This window comes from Tasmannia lanceolata, unplaced genomic scaffold (genome assembly GCF_043159265.1).
Source record: "Tasmannia lanceolata isolate RefF3 unplaced genomic scaffold, GAP_Taslan_0.1 ptg000006l, whole genome shotgun sequence".
Classification (NCBI taxonomy): Eukaryota; Viridiplantae; Streptophyta; class Magnoliopsida; order Canellales; family Winteraceae; genus Tasmannia; species Tasmannia lanceolata.
The window spans coordinates 21,847,708-21,869,273 of record NW_027518683.1 but is presented as its reverse complement, the minus strand read 5'-3'; the positions used below and the strand labels follow the sequence as shown (position 1 = coordinate 21,869,273).

The window sequence follows — 21,566 nt, the reverse complement described above, 5'->3', positions numbered from 1 at the left end:
AGTGGTGGTCAGAAAAGGAGGGCAATATTTATAGGAAGAATGAAAAATCAGTTCTCTATTCCTAATTAATTCACCTCCTTCCCTTCTATCAAAATAAATTCCCAACTCCAACAGCAATACTTCTCATTAAAAGAAATTGTGACTCGCAATCTTGCCGTTCAAGTGTCCCCACCCTAATGAAATACCCCAAAAGATTTAACTTAAATCTTCCTTATTCAGGTGGAATTAAAGCTTTTCAAACTTTTTTTCCAAAATTTATCCATCTAGATAACGAACCCACACAAACCAAGAGAACACGATTTTGAGTTTCTAAAAGTTAAGTAAAGATAAGGAAAGATAAGGAACAAAGCATGTGGCTCTCTTTTCGTTCTTTCAGTTTTGGTTTTTTTCTGGAGGAGCCGAGTCCAGTCCTTGCCTCTAGATAAACGAAATCTCTGTCCCAAGTCTCAATCATGAGGGAATGTTCCAAGGTTCAGTTTCACAGTCTCAGTGTGCTATCTTGGTCCCATTACCAGCTGCAGAAATGATGAAGATCCAGAAATTCTTCACTCATTAGAGTAGAAAATAATGTGATTGGATGATTGCTGTGGCCAATACCAGAAATCTAGTTTATAAGCCAATAGATTTTTCAACCAGTTCGTGTAATTTCTCGAACAATCTAATTGTCTACAATAAATGAGAAAAATGCAGTAAGAAAAAAATAGAGAAAATGACCAAAAAAAAGGTCTTTATTATGATAATGACGTGTCCAGAGGGGAGATTTGAAAATGACTAATATTGAGTGATAGTGACTTGTTTGGGTGTTTTAAGACCAAAGTATCCCTCAGTTGAATTTATTTTTTTACTTTGGGAATGAGTAAAAAGATATTTTCACAAAGATATTTTCACCTCTCTCTCTCTCTCTCTCTGTCGCAATCACCGGCCTTTCTCTCCGGCCTCTCTCTCCGGCCTTTCTCTCTCTTTACTCTCTCTCTCTCCGGCACTCTCTCTCTCTCTCTTTAAGACCAAAGCACCGGTATTGCTGTGGCCAATACCGGTGCTTGTAGTTGCCTTGCCAGTTCTGCTCAACTCCGGTGCCATATAACCTAGAGTTCCGACCACATGAGTGGTTTGAGGATCGGTTCCATGATCATATAATCTCGATAGACCAAAATCGCCTAATCTTCCATTGAATTCATCATCTAGTAAAACATTGCTCGCTTTGATGTCTCTGTGGATGACAATCTGCTCCCATTCTTCATGCAAGTAATAGAGCCCGGAAGCTACTCCTTTGATGATTCGAAATCTTTGATTCCACGTTAGAACCGAAATGGGTTGATCAAAGAGTAATTTGTCAAGACTTCCGTTGGGCATGAAATCATAGACTAAGAGGAGCTCTCCTTTACGCCGGCAATAGCCGAGTAGCCGTACTAAGTTCCGGTGCCGGAGCCTCCCAATGCTGATAATCTCTGCTATGAACTCTCTCATCCCTTGCCTTGATTCATGGGAGACTCTCTTCACCGCAACTTCAACTTTAGAGGAAGGTAACACACCTTTGTACACCCTACCGAAACCTCCAATGCCTAGAAGCTCTGTGTATCTGAAGCCCTTGGTGGCTATGAATAGATCCTTGTATGAGAACTTTGAGGCCCATACTCACGCTCCCAGTCCTCGAGTATCTCTGCAAATCTGATCTTCCTTCTCACAAAAAGAAGAACACTGGTGAGGATCACGAAGATGAAACCTAACAGAATTGTGGGCAACCCAACAATCAACATTTTTGATTTCCTCTTGGGACCTCTCCGAGGGAGCTTAGGAAGGCGTGATAGATCGAGATTGTAGACACCCCATTTTGCTCTGCTTTGATTAAAAAAGAAATTAGGGTTTCGCTGTCAATTTTTCAATGTTTTCTATTCCGGTGTTCGTCCCTTACGCTTTCTCAAATCTTTCTGGTCATTTCTGCATTGTTCTGATTTTTTCCGCTAAAGTGCGGAGAAGGGTTATTCGTGAGAATCCGAGCAAGGGAGAATTTGTACCCGTTTGGTGGGCCCGCATTGAACATTTGTTTAAAATTGAATCAACCGGGGGCCCACATTGTGGGGCCCACGTTGTGGGGCCCACGTTGTGGGGCCACGTTGTGGGGCCCGCGTTGTGGGGCCCACGTTGTGGGGCCCGCGTTGTGGGGCGCGCGTTGTGGGGCCTCAATGGGGCCTCTTGTGAGGCCTCTTATGAAGAGCAATGATGGTAGCTCTCCACTAAGAAACATGATGGGCCCTCCACTAAGAACAATAATGATGGATTCTCCACTAAGAAACATGATGGGCCCTCCACTAAGAACAATAATGATGGATTCTCCACTAAGAAACATGATGGGCCCTCCACTAAGAACAATAATGATGGATTCTCCACTAAGAGGGACAACATGATGAGCTCTCCACCAACATATCTCTCTCTCTCTCTTTCTCTCCCTATATATATCTTCCTTCCCATCCATAAAAAAAAAAGAGAAATTTATCTTCCATTATCTCTTTCTCTTCCATTATCTCTTCTAATCACTCCCTCCAATCCCCTTCCTCAATATATTCTTCCATCCCTCTCCCTAATATTCTTCTTCCATTATCTCTTCACTCCCTCAATCACTCCCTCTAAACACTCCAGAGAAAGCGAAAGACGGCGGAGCGGATCGGCGGCGGCAGGATTTTTTATATTTTTTTGGATTGGGCGGAGATCTTCACCACAGGTAGGTGCATTGTTCTCAAAATATTTCTGTATTTTTCCGAATTTTTCTGATTTTTTCCGCAAATTGTGTTTTAAAAATGGAAAACTCTTCAAAAAAATATCTTTTGACGAAGAAAAATTAAATTATATACCAAACAGATTCTAAAATTAATGAAATTTCGTGGAAAAATAATATGTTACTGATTCATTTTACCATGAATTTATAAAGATTTTTGGAGTTTATTTGGTATATTATTTAATATTTTCTTTGAAACTTATCAGATTTTAGGAGACTTTTTACTAACATCAGATCATCATTAAAATTCATAAAATTTTTACAGTAGTCTTATCTTCCATATTACTTGTTACTGTAAAAGTTTCGTGTTATTTGGATCTGTTTTAATATGGGATGTAGTGTTAATTTATAATCTGGTCTGGAAATTGTAAAATCCGAAATTGGTAGTAAATAATTTCTAAAATTCATGAAAATCTCACTGCATGCTATTTTGATTCATATAGTATTTCTGTAGAAATTTCATAGAATTTAGAGTTGTATTTCTACTAGTTTATGTGTTAATTGTGCAATCTGGACATTTAATGGATTAATCAAGATTAAATGTGAATTTAATGTAAAAATATGCAAAACTCATCCTGTAAGCTACATACATTTTCATCTTGCTGCTGTAGAAATTTCAAATCATTTCGAATTTATTTGCAACAATTTCACTTGTAAAACCGCTCATATGCTTAAAATTGATAAAATCCATGGAAAATTCGAAATTAATTGAAAATCATATAAAAATTCCTAAAGAACTTTAAAATTCTTTCACATGTTCACTCCTTAATCCATTAAAACAGAAATTTTAGGATCTTTAGATTTTCCTGGAAAAATGGCCAGTGCATCCATAATCGTATCCCAATTGCAACTTGATCTTTGACAATTTGAATATTTAAGTTATAGCATGTTGTTGGCTCCGAGGTTATTGTCCACGGAAATCCTGAGATTCTGCCAGGCAATAAGATGCTATAACCTAAGTATTAAATTGCACAAGGAAAGAGCGCACGATTCCCTCCTTTGGATGCCATTCAAGGCCGAAATTGGTGAACCCTAGAACCATTGGTAATCCTTAAATGTCTAGAAACTGAAAATCTTCGAAATCTGAAACTCATTAACCTCGAGAACTTAAATCGATTTGTCTCGAGTCTTCCGGAACCATTGGATTATGGTTTCTAATCTAAGAACCATTAGAGCCCAATTTAGGAACACTAGTGTTGTGTCGTGTCCTAAGTTTTAGGGAGTCCTAGAGTTAGGAGTCCAGCCTCATCACGGACGTTTGTTATGTATAACAACCGTGCCATAGGTCTAGTCACACTAGTCACCCAATCTTTCCTTAAGACGAGCCTAGTAACCTAGGATGTAGGCAAACCTGCATTAGTCTAAGGAACAATTTGCATTTAGATAAGAATCATATAGCATCTCAGATGAAATCCTAAGATAATAAAATCCTCAACTTGAATTAAATAACTTCTCTCAAAACTGTTGAAACAGTCAATTCTGTCTAGGTCGGTGTCCTAGTTGAGTTAGGCATAAGTAGCTTGGCTTAGGTGCACCGAACTACGTCGACTCTGATCCCAGTGAGGCTTGGGTACGTAGGCAGCTTGGATGTCTGACGGCATACCACCCGCGAGTCGGCACCACAACAAATTGTGGTGTTTTGTATATTAATTTTCTTGTAAATACTTAATCAAATCAGTTAGGGTTTTCCATGAAATTAGAATTCTAGGAGAACTTTCACGTAGAATGAATCCAGACAAATTAATAAATCAAGATACACATCTAGGATTCACATTGAAATTAGATTCTAGGATGCATGTCACTTAGTTCGCACATTAACATAGAGTTGAATGAGCCATTTAAAATAAATTTAAAAGAGTTAGCTTTTGGAATCGAAGACCGATTATCGGGCAGGAATGGTGCATGTGGCGGATAACTCCCCATACCTTCCATTCTCGTAACCAGGTAGCGAGTCTAGATTTCTGGTTAATTACGGGTCCTAGATCCCACATCTAGGTGGCGACTCTGTCAGTCTCTTTCGTGTGGAATTCGGATTGCCTTAGTGATCCCAAGTCCACAGGAAAGACGAATTCAAATCAATATTAAAACGCACACGCCAATCGCGTGGGAACGAGAGACCAAAGGAGAGCGCGCGGCGGCTCGCGCCCCGCCCCTCTCGCGGGATCATGTCCCACAGTCTGGCGACTCTGCTGGGGACCACCTAACTTCATTACAATTCCAAAGGATAACTCATTTGAATCTATTTTAACTGGCTCATGAAAACTCTATCTCTTTTATGCTTGTTAGATTAGTTTGTATGCTTTATTTTCTCATCACATATACTCAAACTTAATCTAACAAAACCTGAAGGCATCATAGATTGCGCGAACTTATTGCACACACTTACATCACTTTCATCTAAACCCCTGCATCTCACATGCACACACGTCCTATTTTAGGAACCCGGAGTGTTATCTAGCATGGTTGACTGGGATTTCATCACCTGGTGCCTCTGTGCTAGAGAAGCATTCCACCCTTAGCCTAGTACCTTTATGGTACGTAAACGGATCTCTTGTTCACGTACTGATACGCCGGACACTGGTACAGTATATCGAACAGGGATTCGCGCTAAGGGAACTCTTGGCCTTACCCCTAGATTAACCCACACATGCATGTAGTATACGAACACATGTGCATCACGTGTGTGAGCCTAGTTTAGGATATCCTACCTATTTGTGTCTAGATTAGGCCGTAGACCATCTTCTAATGGCTACGATCGGTCCTAGGTACACAAACAAAGTCATGAGTCGAGATCCTCTCTCCACTCCGCTAGATTAGGATTAGGGTTGATGCCTTCAGGTAACACTGATAAAATGTGCAAAGATTAAAAAACTTTCCCTTTGGGGTTAGGATTTAAATCCCATTCATTTTCAAAGATCTCATAGGATTAGTCATTCATGATCCATCCGTTGAAAGCAATCTTATGCTATCTCATCTCATCTCGATCGTACGATTTTTAATCTTATATTATCTGATTCGATCGAGTATCCATACTTCCTTTATATTGGTAGGAACTCATCCTAATCTCATGTTCATGTAATCCTGATTATCCCTGTATCCTTTCTCCTGGCTTACAGACACCATGTCTACTCGTACAATTCTTGATTGGATCCGTGGTACATTAAGAGAATCCCATATCTATGCCATAAGTGAGCAAGAGAAAAATCTCTTCGGTTACGTGGCCACCATCAAGCTCGATTGGGGATTACTCTATGCTGCATCAGAGTGTTGGGATCCCGATCATCATGTCTTCCGTTTTGGCAACCAAGAAATGTGTCCCACCTTTGAAGAATGGTGTGCCTTATTGGAATATCCTGTAGATGGCCCTCTGGTGAAGCCATCTTACGTGTCGGATTATCGTCCTTTGTTCCTTCGCTTGATGAATAATCCAGATGAATCCATGAACTCTTTCATCAAAGACCAGGAAGTGTCCATGCAACAACTGATTGACATTTACCCTCCTGTTGGGCATATTGGTGCTGTTGATATTCAAAAAGCCCGAGGTCGCGCTCTGAGATTCTGCTCCTTTGCTAGGTTCCTCACTGTCCAGCCTTCTCGCTGTGCGTCAGCTGTTCTCTTGGACCTCGTTGATCAGATGGATCGTGGCGCCAATCCAATTCCTACTATGCTTGCAGAAACCTTCAATGGATTGGATGAGATGGCTCGTCTTCGTGCCAGCTCAGGTCCAGGCTCTTATGTTCGATCTTTTGTTGGGTCCTTCTCAGGATGTCCTGCATTACTTCACGTGTGGTTATGCCACAAGCTAAAAATTGCAGCTCCTGTGCATTTTGATCATACGTTATACACCTTCAGTGAATGGCGTCATGATGTTTCTTTCAATCATAAAGGCGATTGGGCTGAGTGGTTGAGTTCTCGCCATGAAGATCAGATTTATTGGCAAATCCCTGGAATCCAAGAAGCTGTCTTCAATACTGGAGAAGCTAACTACGTTCGCCTTCTTGGCCTCAAAAAGACTTCCTTTTATATTCCTGCCAGGATTCAGCGTCAGTATGGAAGGGAGCAATCCATTGTGCCTCCCCTTCGTCATTTCTATCCGCCTGAGGATCTCAAGCCCAAGATTGTCAAAGCCGTTTCATCTGCTTGGGATGTTCGAGTCATCAAATCTTTCAAGGAGTCAGTTGAGGAAGATAGTCGTCCAAAGAAGAAGTCTAGAAAGAGTGCTTAATGTCATGTTTTCTCTTATCAGTCTATCTTTGAAAGATCGAACCATGTACTCAAGCTTTAATGATCTATCAATAAAAGTTCACCTTTTTCTTTCAGTATCTTCGTCTATGCATACATCAGTGTCTACTTCTTTCTGATTTTAAATATGTCTTTCAAATATTACAGGGCCGTAGACACCATAGCTAACCCTAATACTCCTTGGGTTCGGGTCTCTTCTCGATTACAGAGGAAATCTGTATCCCCGCCACCTTCTCTGAGAACCCCAGCATCTCATTCTTTCCCGTCCTCATCCTCACCAATGGCAGAAAACCAGGACAGTCCTCCACTCGCTGCTATCACCGATACTCTTACCTTGATTCTCCGGCAGCTTCAAGAACTCAAGGAAGAGAACCAAGTTATCAAGGCTCAACTTTCTGAGAAGTTCGGACAATCGTTGTCCAAGGATAAAGGGCCTGTGCACCAAGCAGCTACTTCAGCAGCACCTGTCCAGCCAGTGTTCATCAATATCCATGATAAAACCGAAGAAGATTTGGAAAAAGAGCAGTATAGCGAGAATCGCAGTAGACCTTCTCAGTCCATGGTTGATAAGTCTGTTATGGAGAAATTAGAGACTCTTACCAGAAAAGTTCAAGACATTCAGTTTCAAGACCAGGGTAGTTTCAATCCCAGTGATCTTACTCTATTTCCCGAAATCCGCCTTCCTGCTAATTTTCAAATGCCCGATTTCGACAAATATGATGGTGTGGGTTGTCCAATCACACATTTACAAATGTTCACCATCATGTGTCAGCCTCAAGGCTTATCTCCTGAGCAAATGGCTCAATTGTTCCCAGTTTCCCTAACCAAGGTTGCTAGGAGATGGTTCATGGTCTTGGACAAGACTCGTTACAGGACATGGAAGGATATCGGCGAGCAATTCATCAGGCAGTTCAAATATGATGATGGGACAGAAATCACCAGAAAGGATTTAGAGAGAACAAAACAAGACTCGAGAGAATCCTTTCTGATTTTTGTGAAAAGATGGAGGAGAATAGCAGCTCAGATGATGGAGCGCCCGTCTGAGGAGGAGCAAGTCCAGATAATCATGAAAAATATTTCCCCCCAGCTCCAGTATCACATGTCATTGCAATACTATCCAGACTTCAAACACTTCATTGTGGCTGGCACCCAGATAGAGGAGGCTATGGCTCAAGGTGTATTCAACCGTAGCAACCCAAATCCTAGAGATTTCAAAAAATCCCCACCAGCCCAAGTCAGTAGTATCTCCCATTCCAATGCTCAATCCTCTAAATCCCAGGAACCTCTAGTAATGGACTATGCTCAACCTGCGACCGCACCTCGGCAACAAGCCCGGGTAGAATTTACTCCTCTTCCCATTCCATCTTCGGAGGTGCTTAAGCAGTGTCTGGCTTCAGGTCGCATAACCCTACCTGCCACCCGGCCTCCCCCCAATCCTTTACCTGCCAATTGGCGAGCCGACCTACACTGTGAGTATCACAGGGGTCCTGGTCATCTTACAGACAATTGCATCGCCTTGAAATTCAGAATCCAGAAACTTATTGATGAGAAAGTCATTGCATTCCAACCAAGACCCAATGTTACCCAAAACCCGCTACCTGGTCATGCTAATCCTCCCGCTGCCGTTAATGCCATAACCATAGGAGATCCTGAGTTTGACCCTCTCACCCTCATATGTGCTTTAGAACCCATTTCTGAACCCGAAATCATCTTCTGTGATGAATCATACCTGAGGGAGTCTGTACCTCCCTTGGTAATCACCTATGAGCCACAAGTCCCTCAAATTATCACCTATGGTGAGCCAGAATTGGATGAAGTCAGACATGTGACAAGGGGTGGAAGAATTTTCAAACCTGCTGAATTAAGAGTCGAAAATCCAGGGGCATTGGCTCGAGGAGAGGAGCCGCAATACGTGAAGGACCCAGATGATGAAGTTGTTCAGCAGTTGAAGAAAACTCAGGCTGTCATATCTGTTTGGGGGTTGTTGATAGCATCGAAGAAACACAGAGAGGCTGTGTTGAAAGAACTGAATACCACACAGGTGTCCTCAGAAATATCTCCAGAGCAACTAGCTGAAGTTGTCGCTCTGACACACGCCACCAGGGCCATTAGTTTCTCAGACCAGGAGCTGCCTCCTCAAGGTCGGAATCATGCTAGAGCTCTTCATGTCACTGTTGTTTGCGAAGGCAAGAAAGTACCGTCTGTGCTGGTAGATAATGGATCCGCGTTGAATGTATGTCCATTAAGAACTGCCATTACCTTGGGTTTCGGTCCCACTGATTTTGCCGAATCAACCCTTGGTATCCTCGCATATGACAATACCCGCAGAAATGTGGTCGGAGTCCTTACCACCAGGATCGTTATAGGCGGTCAAGAATTTGAGGTGGAATTTCAAGTTATTGATATCAAGGCCTCGTTCAATATACTTCTGGGACGACCCTGGTTGCATAAGGAAGGTGTTGTTGCCTCAACCCTTCATCAAAAACTGAAGTTCATTAAAGAAGGAAAATTGATCACTGTCAGAGGCGACGAAGAGCCAGAAATAGGGCAGATAACAGGAGAAACTCGGATCCTTCCAGTTACAAAAGCAGATGATTACAACTTGAATGGTTTCGCATTCGATGTTACTGCTATTTCCTATGAAGATGCCTCTCGGGAGGAGTTGTATTTGCCTTTTGCCATCAGTCCTGTGGTTGCCAAGATGATGAGAAAAATGAACTACTTTCCGGGTATGAATTTAGGCCGTGATCCAAGCAAAGCGTCTCATTGGCGCCCAATCAAAGCAAACTCTGGAGTTTTCGGTCTAGGGTATATACCTACTGAGGAGGAGGAGGAATCCATGAAAGAATTGTTGAAATTGAAGGAAGAAATCCGCCGCACTGGAAGGGTACTCCCAATGACTCCATATTCCTTATCAATGAATGGTCACTTTATCAAAGAAGGTGAGACTTCTCCATACTATGGGTTTTCTGAACCATGGTATGATTCAGTAACAGGGATCATGATACCGGGTTTTGAAATATTCAGTGGCCTTGCTCTCCCAGAAACAGAACCGCCGGTATATTGTGTTGAAAAAAACTGTTGAGGATTGGATAGTCTGCCTTGAGCCAGATATGTTGGGGTCTTTGTTCGAAGAAGATGTGCCTGATGTTGTTTGTCAGGAGTTGCCCGTTTTAGATCATTCTAAAAAGCAAGAAGAGACTGACTGTGAAGATGTGCTAGTGGCGGTTATTCAGGGCGATGCTACCTTTACTGAACCTCAGAGTCAAATTGCACCTGCAACAGAAAATCTTTCCAACTGGAGTTCTGATATTTTTCCATCTTATTTTACGGCTAAGTCAAGTCTAGTCAAGCCAACTGAATCAGTGTCAGTGCCTAGTCCAGGCGAGTCGTTTTCTGAGTTTATTTACTATATGAATCCTGAGCCTGTTCAGGATGAGTCCAAGAATAATGATGTAATTTCTTTCAATTCAATGAAATCCGATTCTCAGTATGTCTCTGTGTTTGCTTCTGACTTTAATAATGATAACACTCCCTCCTCAGACGAGGAAGAAGGGATCGACGAAACTCCCCTTGAATTGCAGCATATGCTCAAACAAGAGGAGGAGCGCCGAGCCCAGCCTCTTAAAGATGAAATCAAAATTATAAACATCGGAACAGAAGATTTAATACAGGAAATACGAATTGGAAATACTCTATCCTCTGAAGAGCGCGATGAATTAATAAACCTACTTAAGGAATATAAGGAAGTTTTTGCCTGGTCCTACAAAGATATGCCCGGGTTGAGCGAAGACATTGTTCAGCACAAGCTACCTTTGTTGCCAGGAATTAAACCTAAAAAGCAGAAGCTAAGGAGAATGAAGCCCGAGTGGGTCTTGAAAGTAGAAGAAGAGGTTACTAAGCAGTTGAATGCTGGGTTCCTGCGAGTGGTGGAATATCCGGAATGGCTTGCAAATATAGTACCTGTACCGAAGAAAGATGGAAAGGTGAGAATGTGTGTAGATTTCAGAGATCTGAACAGGGCAAGTCCGAAAGACGATTTCCCTCTACCACATATCGATATCCTGGTAGACAATACGGCCGGGCATGAATTACTATCCTTCATGGATGGTTTCTCGGGCTACAATCAAATTAAGATGGCACCCGAAGACATGGCTAAAACCTCGTTCATTACACAATGGGGGACATATTGCTATCGGGTAATGCCATTTGGTCTTAAGAATGCTGGCGCAACATATCAAAGAGCAGCTACAGCCTTACTCCATGACATGATACATCGAGAAGTCGAAGTTTATGTCGATGATATGATTGTAAAAGCCAAGGAAAGGAGAGATCACATCCCGAACCTCAAGAAGTTCTTTGAAAGAATACTCAAATACCAGCTTCGCTTGAATCCTAGCAAGTGTGTATTCGGGGTTACCTCTGGTAAGTTGCTTGGATTCATGGTGAGTCAAAGGGGCATAGAGGTGGATCCTCAGAAAATTAAGGCTATCCAGGAGATGCCGCCGCCTAGAACCGAGAAGGAAATACGGGGATTCCTAGGAAGGATACAGTTCCTAAGACGATTCATCGCTCATCTGACTTCAACTTGTGAACCTATCTTCAAGCTATTAAAGAAAAACTCTTCCAAAGAGTGGACGGAGGAATGTCAACAGGCCTTCGAGAAAATAAAGCAAAGTTTGTCTGAACCACCGATAGTAGCACCAGTAATACCGGGGCATCCATTGCTACTTTACTTGTCAGTAACAGAAACCACAATGGGCTGTATGTTAGCACAGCAAGATCCAGAAACCAAGCATGAAAAGGCTGTATACTATCTTAGTAAGAAGATGTTGGAGTACGAACAGAAGTATACTGTCCTAGAAAAAACCTGCTTAGCTTTGGTTTGGGCTACTCAGCGACTCAGGCATTACCTTTTATCACATAAGGTCTTGCTCCTATCAAGGATGGATCCTCTAAAATATCTCTTTGAAAAACCAGCCCTGACAGGTAGGACTGCCAGATGGTTGTTATTGTTGTCTGAATTTGACATCACCCATGTAACCCAAAAATCAGTAAAGGGCCGAGCCATTGCTGAACAATTGGCAGAAGCACCCCGAGAAGAAAATCAGCCTTTTAAGACGATGTTCCCAGATGAAGAGATCATGATGGTAGAAGATGAATATCCAGAAACTGGTTGGACCCTCTATTTCGATGGAGCAGCAAACCAAACAGGGCAAGGAGTAGGGGCATTGCTTGTGTCACCCCGAAATGAGCATGTCCCCCTTGCCGTTAAGTTACAATTCAATTGCACCAACAATATGGCAGAGTATGAAGCATGCATTGTTGGGCTTGAGGCTGCATTGGCCTTAGGCATAGAGAATCTTGACGTATATGGAGATTCAATGTTAATCATTTGCCAAACCCAAGGAGAATGGAGAACCAAAGAAGAAAAGTTGCTGCCATATCATGAATACTTGGATGTTCTCGCTAAGCAATTCCAGCACATCACTTTCAGTTATTTGCCAAGGTTGAAGAATAGATTCGCCGATGCCTTAGCGACGTTAGCTTCTATGATTGACATACCTCACAATATGAAGATGAGGCCCATCACGGTTCAAGAGCAATGGGCTCCTGCATATGTTGATGCTATAGAGATAGCTGCAAGATGTCCCGATGGTAAACCATGGTATACGGACATAAAGAACTACATCTCGGGCCAGGGGCATCCCAATGAGGCGTCGAATAAGGAGATAAGGACTTTGCAGAGATTGGCAGTTAACTTTGTCATTTGTGGAGGAGAGCTGTATCGACGGTCCTTCGACGGAATCCAACTCTTATGTGTCACTGAAGATCAGGCAGAAGAAATTCTCGCAGATGTTCATGAAGGGGTGTGTGGACCTCATATGAATGGGAGGATGTTGTCAAAGAAGATCCTACGTCTGGGGTACTATTGGCCAACATTGGAAGCAGATTGTCACACATTTGTGAAGAAATGCTATAAATGTCAGATACATGCGAATCTCATTCATGTACCACCTACCGAATTGCATTCTCTTACTTCTCCTTGGCCGTTTTCGGTATGGGGAATTGACATAATTGGCAAGATTTCCCCTAAGTCATCTAGTGGTCACGAGTACATACTCGTTGCAATTGACTACTTCACTAAGTGGGTTGAGGCCGCTTCTTATGCAAAGCTTACATCCGCATCAGTTGCTAAATTCATACGAACCAACATCATATGCAGATATGGAATTCCCCATGAACTTATCTCAGATAACGGATCTCATTTCAAGAAAGAAGTTATCACTCTTTGCGAAGAGTTCAAGATTAAGCATCATAAATCTTCACCTTATCGGCCGCAGACAAATGGAGCGGTGGAAGCTGCAAACAAAAATGTCAAGACTATCATTAGCAAGATGTCAGAAACTTATAAGGATTGGTCGAATAAGTTGCCGTACGCATTGTGGGCTTACAGAACATCAATTAGAGCTTCAACTGGGGCAACCCCTTACTCGCTTGTTTATGGTATGGAAGCAGTGCTACCTGTGGAGATCCGTGTACCTTCGCTCCGAGTATTGACTGAAGTCAAGTTGCCAGAAAATGAATGGGCAGACGCCAGATATAAAGAGCTGAACATGCTAGATGAAAAGAGGTTAAAAGCACTTTACCATGTGCAGGGTTATCAGCGCAGAATAGCCCGGGCTTTTAATAAAAAGGTTAAAATCAGAGATCTCGAAGAAGGCAATCTTGTTCTAAAAGAAAATCGAGCACCAGTGCTTGACCCAAGAGGCAAATTCAAGCCTAATTGGTCAGGGCCATACATCGTGGACCAAATCTTACCCGGAAAAGCCGTCAAGCTCCGTAATTTAAATGGAGAAATATTGCCGGAACCAACAAATCTTGATCAACTCAAGAGGTTCTATGCTTGAACACCAGAAGGCCGTCTTTTGGCCGAATAAAACCCAAATTCATAACCCAAAATCAAAAAATATATAACCTTTTGCAAACCCTTTCGAGCCTACATAAAATTTTCCTTCAAAACCCAATGTACTAGGGGCATTCCCCTGAACTACGCATGACCTGATTCCTACACTGGGATACGTAGGCAACCTGTTCACAGGTTCGGTCGAAACTCTTGCAAAACCTTAAGCCATTCTTTGAAAAGCTCTACCTCACCTGTAAAGTCCTTTTGGTGTTCAAAAAAAAAAAAAATGGAGCTTGAAAATCCGCTAGATTGAAAACCTGAAAAGGCGATCTAGGCAAAATTCAGGATCATTCCTCTGCTAAGTTGAAAACCTGAAAAGGCAGCTTAGGCAAAAGTTAAGGGGGTAGCCTGCTGAGTTGAAAACCTAAAAGGCGATTCAGGCAAAAGTTAAGGTTGAACGGTCCGCCAAGTTGAAAATCTAAAAAGGAATACTTGGTCGTGGTAAGATGGGGTTCACGCCAGAAGAATTACATCGACCTCTGAACTCTCAGTAGGTCAGGCAAAAATAACAATGATTCCCGAAACTAAGGGCATTAATTTCAAAACAATCCGAAAGTTGATAGAAGGATATATGAAGTATCACTGTCTTAAAAAATAAGTGAAGATGTTTATCAGTGGAGAAACATTCTTTAAAAGAGGCTAACCTAACCCAAAAGAAAATACTGATAAGTCAGAAGCATCACGAGATCACTTGAGTAATCTTTCTTATTTTGTCTTTTTATTACCAATGTCTGTGGTTCTATTTTTAGAAAAATTTACAAATGCTATTTTAAAGAATTGTTGTAGGGTGCAATCACTCTGAAGGCAGGTTCATTAACGGATTCCGAGAAACTTGGAAAAGGTGCGACTGTCACGAATGGTGAAAAATCGTTGCAAGAATGATCTCTGGTCAATGAATAGAAGAAGGTTAGAAGGCCTTAAACTGGGGCAGGTTGCTAATAAAGTGGCATCTCATATTCAAGCCTTGAAAGACCTTTGCTGCATGGTGGTATTGAATCATTTGCTTCCAAAATTGTTAATTGGAGATTCCAGTTCCCCCTTTCCTGATAATCTCTGTTATCATATACTCTCTGAGTCCATTTGAAAGTGGTCTTCTTTCTTTGAACATCATACAAATATGATATCTCATTTCCTTGGAACTCCGTAAAAATACGGTATTCCATTCTCTTCTAAGTCCATTCAAAAATGTTCTCTTATTCTCTTTGAGCATCATACAAATATGATACCTCATTTCCTTGGAACTCCGTAAAAAATACGGTATTCCATTCTCTTCTGAGTCCATTCAAAAATGTTCTCTTATTCTCTTTGAGCATCATACAAATATGATACCTCATTTCCTTGGAACTCCGTAAAAAATACGGTATTCCATTCTCTTCTGAGTCCATTCAAAAATGTTCTCTTATTCTCTTTGAGCATCATACAAATATGATACCTCATTTCTTTGGAACTCCGTAAAAATACGGTATTCCATTCTCTTCTGAGTCCATTCAAAAATGTTCTCTTATTCTCTTTGAGCATCATACAAATATGATACCTCATTTCCTTGGAACTCCGTAAAAAATACGGTGTTCCATTCTCTTCGAGTCCATACAACTACGTTCTCTTATTCTCTTTGAGCATCATACAAATATGATACCTCATTTCTTTGGAACTCCGTAAAAATACGGTATTCCATTCTCTTCAGGTCCATACAACTATGGTCTCTTACTCTCTTTGAGCATCATACAAATGTGATGTCTCATTTCCTTGGAAGCCGTAAAAATATGGTATTTCATTCTCAGTCCATTCAAAAATGGTCTTTTCTCTTTGAACATCATATAAATGTGATGTCGAGCGGCACCGCAGCGGGATTTTTTTACTACATTCCAATTCTAGGACTTCGTTTTGGGTTTTACATTAGGTAGTAAATGCTTGCGTCTAGGTTCCGTAGAGTCTTTTGTCGATTAAAGCTACGCAAAATGGTTCTGTCATTTTGACTTTGGTATTCGATGACTACGTCATCTCTACCAAAGAGGGGCATCTGTAGACACCCCATTTTGCTCTGCTTTGATTAAAAAAGAAATTAGGGTTTCGCTGTCAATTTTTCAATGTTTTCTATTCCGGTGTTCGTCCCTTACGCTTTCTCAAATCTTTCTGGTCATTTCTGCATTGTTCTGATTTTTTCCGCTAAAGTGCGGAGAAGGGTTATTCGTGAGAATCCGAGCAAGGGAGAATTTGTACCCGTTTGGTGGGCCCGCATTGAACATTTGTTTAAAATTGAATCAACCGGGGGCCCACATTGTGGGGCCCACGTTGTGGGGCCCACGTTGTGGGGCCACGTTGTGGGGCCCGCGTTGTGGGGCCTCAATGGGGCCTCTTGTGAGGCCTCTTATGAAGAGCAATGATGGTAGCTCTCCACTAAGAAACATGATGGGCCCTCCACTAAGAACAATAATGATGGATTCTCCACTAAGAAACATGATGGGCCCTCCACTAAGAACAATAATGATGGATTCTCCACTAAGAAACATGATGGGCCCTCCACTAAGAACAATAATGATGGATTCTCCACTAAGAGGGACAACATGATGAGCTCTCCACCAACATATCTCTCTCTCTCTCTTTCTCTCCCTATATATATCTTCCTTCCCATCCATAAAAAAAAAAGAGAAATTTATCTTCCATTATCTCTTTCTCTTCCATTATCTCTTCTAATCACTCCCTCCAATCCCCTTCCTCAATATATTCTTCCATCCCTCTCCCTAATATTCTTCTTCCATTATCTCTTCACTCCCTCAATCACTCCCTCTAAACACTCCAGAGAAAGCGAAAGACGGCGGAGCGGATCGGCGGCGGCAGGATTTTTTATATTTTTTTGGATTGGGCGGAGATCTTCACCACAGGTAGGTGCATTGTTCTCAAAATATTTCTGTATTTTTCCGAATTTTTCTGATTTTTTCCACAAATTGTGTTTTAAAAATGGAAAACTCTTCAAAAAACATCTTTTGACGAAGAAAAATTAAATTATATACCAAACAGATTCTAAAATTAATGAAATTTCGTGGGAAAATAATATGTTACTGATTCATTTTACCATGAATTTATAACGATTTGTGGAGTTTATTTGGTATATTATTTAATATTTTCTTTGAAACTTATCAGATTTTAGGAGAATTTTTACTAACATCAGATCATCATTAAAATTCATAAAATTTTTACAGTAGTCTTATCTTCCATATTACTTATTACTGTAAAATTTTCGTGTTATTTGGATCTGTTTTAATATGGGATGTAGTGTTAATTTATAATCTGGTCTGGAAATTGTAAAATCCGGAATTGGTAGTAACTAATTTCTAAAATTCCTGAAAATCTCACTGGATGCTATTTTGATTCATATAGTATTTCTGTAGAAATTTCATAGAATTTAGAGTTATATTTCTACTAGTTTATGTGTTAATTGTGCAATCTGGACATTTAATGGTTTAATCAAGATTAAATGTGAATTTAATGTAAAAATATGCAAAACTCATCCTGTAAGCTACATACATTTTCATCTTGCTGCTGTAGAAATTTCAAATCATTTCAAATTTATTTGCAACAATTTCACTTGTAAAACCGCTCATATGCTTAAAAGTGATAAAATCCATGGAAAATTCGAAATTAATTGAAAATCATATAAAAATTCCTAAAGAACTTTAAAATTCTGTCACATGTTCACTCCTTAATCCATTGAAACAGAAATTTTAGGATCTTTAGATTTTTCTGGAAAAATGGCCAGTGCATCCATAATCGTATCCCAATTGCAACTTGATCTTTGACAATTTGAATATTTAAGTTATAGCATGTTGTTGGCTCCGAGGTTATTGTCCACGGAAATCCTGAGATTCTGCCAGGCAATAAGATGCTATAACCTAAGTATTAAATTGCACAAGGAAAGAGCGCACGATTCCCTCCTTTGGATGCCATTCAAGGCCGAAATTGGTGAACCCTAGAACCATTGGTAATCCTTAAATGTCTAGAAACTGAAAATCTTCGAAATCTGAAACTCATTAACCTCGAGAACTTAAATCGATTTATCTTGTGTCTTTCGGAACCATTGGATTATGGTTTCCAATCTAAGAACCATTAGAGTCCAATTTAGGAACACTGGTGTCGTGCCGTGTCCTAGGTTTTAGGGAGTCCTAGAGTTAGGAGTCCAGCCTCATCACGGACGCTTGCTATGAATAGCAACCGTACCATAGGTCTAGTTACACTAGTCACCCAATCTTTCCTTAAGACAAGCCTAGTAAACTAGGGTGTAGGCAAACCTGCATTAGTCTAAGGAACAACTTGCATTTAGATAAGAATCATACAGCATCTTAGATGAAATCCTAAGATAATAAAATCCTCAACTTGAATTAAATAACTACTTTTAAAACTGTTGAAACAGTCAAATCCGTTTAAGTCGGTGTCCTAGTTGAGTTAGGCATAAGTAGCTTAGCTTAGGTGCACCGAACTACGTCGACTCTGATCCCAGTGAGGCTTGGGTACGTAGGCAGCTTGGATGTCTGATGGCATACCACCCGCGAGTCGGCACCACAACAAATTGTGGTGTTTTGTATATTAATTTTCTTGTAAATACTTAATCAAATCAGTTAGGGTTTTCCATGAAATTAGAATTCTAGGAGAACTTTCACTTAGAATGAATCCAGACAAATTAATAAATCAAGATACACATCTAGGATTCACATTGAAATTAGATTCTAGGATGCATGTCACTTAGTTCGCACATTAACATAGAGTTGAATGAGCCATTTAAAATAAATTTAAAAGAGTTAGCTTTTGGAATCGAAGACCGATTATCGGACAGGAATGGTGCATGTGGTGGATAACTCCCCATACCTTCCATTCTTGTAACCAGGTAGCGAGTCTAGATTTCTGGTTAATTACGGGTCCTAGATCCCACATCTAGGTGGCGACTCTGTCAGTCTCTTTCGTGTGGAATTCGGATTGCCTTAGTGATCCCAAGTTTACAGGAAAGACAAATTCAAATCAATAATTAAAATGCACACGCCAATCGCGTGGGTACGAGAGACCAAGAGAGAGCGCGCGGCGGCTCGCGCCCCACGCCCCTCTCGCGGGATCTGGCTCCCACAGAGATCTTGAGCATTCCTGTTCATCCGAAAGCTCCATCCCAGAACATAGTTAGAAGTTATGACCGCTCCCGTCGCTGAAGAAAAACCCACGTACATATTTTCTAACAAGACTGATGAAAGATTAACCCTCGAAGACAAGAGAGGGCGATTCGGTTTAGGTTTCTTCACTGGAGCTATTGTGACATCAAGTTTCTTATGTCTACCATTGTACTCTACCCAAACCTGCATTGGTTCGCCACTTAGAAGGCTTAAGTTCTTAACCCCACCATTTTCTTTACTGTAATAAGCTGCTGGGGCCGAGTTGGTAGAATTTAAGCCGTTGATATCGATTCCGACGTGGTTATCGTCAACATCTCCAAATTCGAGGTTCTGGACGGTATCGAACTCAACGGCAAGAACATGATTAGTAGAATTTCCATTGTTGCTCGAATTGAAGAGACCTATATATATAGCAGGGAGAGCTCCGGGGAGCTCTCTTTCTGGGGCGATGACGAAGGCCATCCCGTGGCCGAAATCAGGATAAGGGGCGAAAATTGCAAAGACGAAAGTAGTGGAAAAGGAGTAAACAGTACCATTGGTAGGATCCTTAAATTGGAGGGGCATGGAGTGGAAGGCATGACCCTTTCATTGCTGTGTAATGTTGGTTAGCTGCAGGAGGCCGTTGGGTGTGATCCCTGCGATGCCATCGAGGCTAAGTTTGGCGCTGAGGAATCCATTGTAGGTGAAACCTCCCTCGTTTGAAGCTTCAAGTTTGATGAGGAGAAACAGCAGTAAGATGATGGTAAACATGGCTGAAATCCAGCTAGAGATTCAAAATGTTTGATACAGTTTTTATAGGCCAAGATGAAAAGTGCATACACAAGTCATTAGAATTTAGGAGTAAACGCAATTTAATACCGTTCAATCACAACCAAATGGTGGGGCCATGCCCTGCATTATTATTTTTTAATAAAATCAAAATGTCTTCATAACAAGAGGATGGAAATCGTGTCGAGTTAATGCAATTAATTATACAACTAGACGTCAACGTCAGAATGTACGAAGAGTATATGCATACCATATTTGTTAATGACACTCATCTCTTGGCTTTACACCTTTTTAACTACCTCTCAAAAGTCAAAAGTTATTAGAATTCCCAGATAGCTCTCACAAGCCGATCAGAAAAGTATAAATATGGTGATTAGTGCGATTATCAAAATCTGATGCGTGGGAGCACTAATCACAATACTACCAAAATGGCCTGATGGTTAAGAACCTTTTTTTATGACATAGGGTATCCCCACCCCAATTTTCAGGGCGGGACTATTCTCTACATATGCGCGCAATCACCCCTAAACCACACACATCGGGTAAGCCCGGGGGATTCGAACTCGTGCCTATGGGGAGCATACCCATGATTTTATGCCAACGAGCCACACCCGTACAGGTTCATGGCTAAGAACTTGTTGAATCTTAACTAGCAGCTCCTTTGCGAAATTGCCCAGACACTATATACATGGCAGTGTCAGCAATTTTGCAAAACCTCCTTTACAAGAGTTAAGAACCATATATATCATAACTGAATTTATCTTCTCTATTTAATTAAAGTAAGGTTGGTATGAGGTGGCACATCTCTTCTCTGAAACACAGGCTGCAAAATAGCTTTTGCAAAATTTCCTATAAAGATTATTTTAACCCCGTCGCGAGTCTCCTTAAAAATCATGTTTTTTTAATCTCAGCCCTCCACAAAAAAGTGAAATGTTCCTAATTTAAGACGTTTATAAGTGAACAGCTTGTTATATTTTCACCATTGCCTACTAATCAAGTTATCTTAGCTGCCTTATTGAAAATTTGCTACGGGAGACCATTATCCAAATGTAATCCAAGGCAGAATATCTGTTGGAATATGGTATGAGCCCCTCTGTTGCCTCATGGGTATATTAGACTGCCATTATCCAAACGTAAGCCTGAGGATATGATTTTTGGATGGGCGTAAAATCAATGTTAGCTTCGCCACGGAATGTGCACCGAGACTTGGAAGTCTCCCTACTGACTTGGAACAGAGATATCAATATCTATAGAGGCCCAGACTTTGACTCAGCTCGACCACAAAAATTAAGCAAAAATTGAAGGAAAGAAAAGCCAGCCGCATGTTCTGTTGAGTCTATGTTTTTTTTCGTTGCCGACATTCATAGAAAGATAGAGATTACTGTGGATGATTAAACCCGGGGATAAGGAGTTCTCATGGAGGAGGCAGAAATTAGCAATCCTTGGGACTTACCCAGGGTTTATGAAAGGAAATTATAGAGATGAAACAAGATGCAACTGCGGATTAAATTGAAATGGAGAGGGAACGCCTTGATTTTCTTCCAATAAGAAGAGCCGTTGTGCGACAATGGCATGAGTACTTGTTTTTATTAATTGAATGAACAACATGGAGAGATGTGATGATGCCGGAATCTAGTTCTAGGATCAATGGTTGGTGATCGAC

At 41.1% G+C, this 21,566-nt stretch overlaps 1 pseudogene; it reads right to left on the bottom strand.

The window, feature by feature from the left end:
* Positions 1-609: 609 nt before the first annotated feature.
* Positions 610-19,909, bottom strand: LOC143878839 (L-type lectin-domain containing receptor kinase IV.1 pseudogene; annotated as a pseudogene).
* Between the last annotated feature and the right edge of the window lie 1,657 nt (positions 19,910-21,566).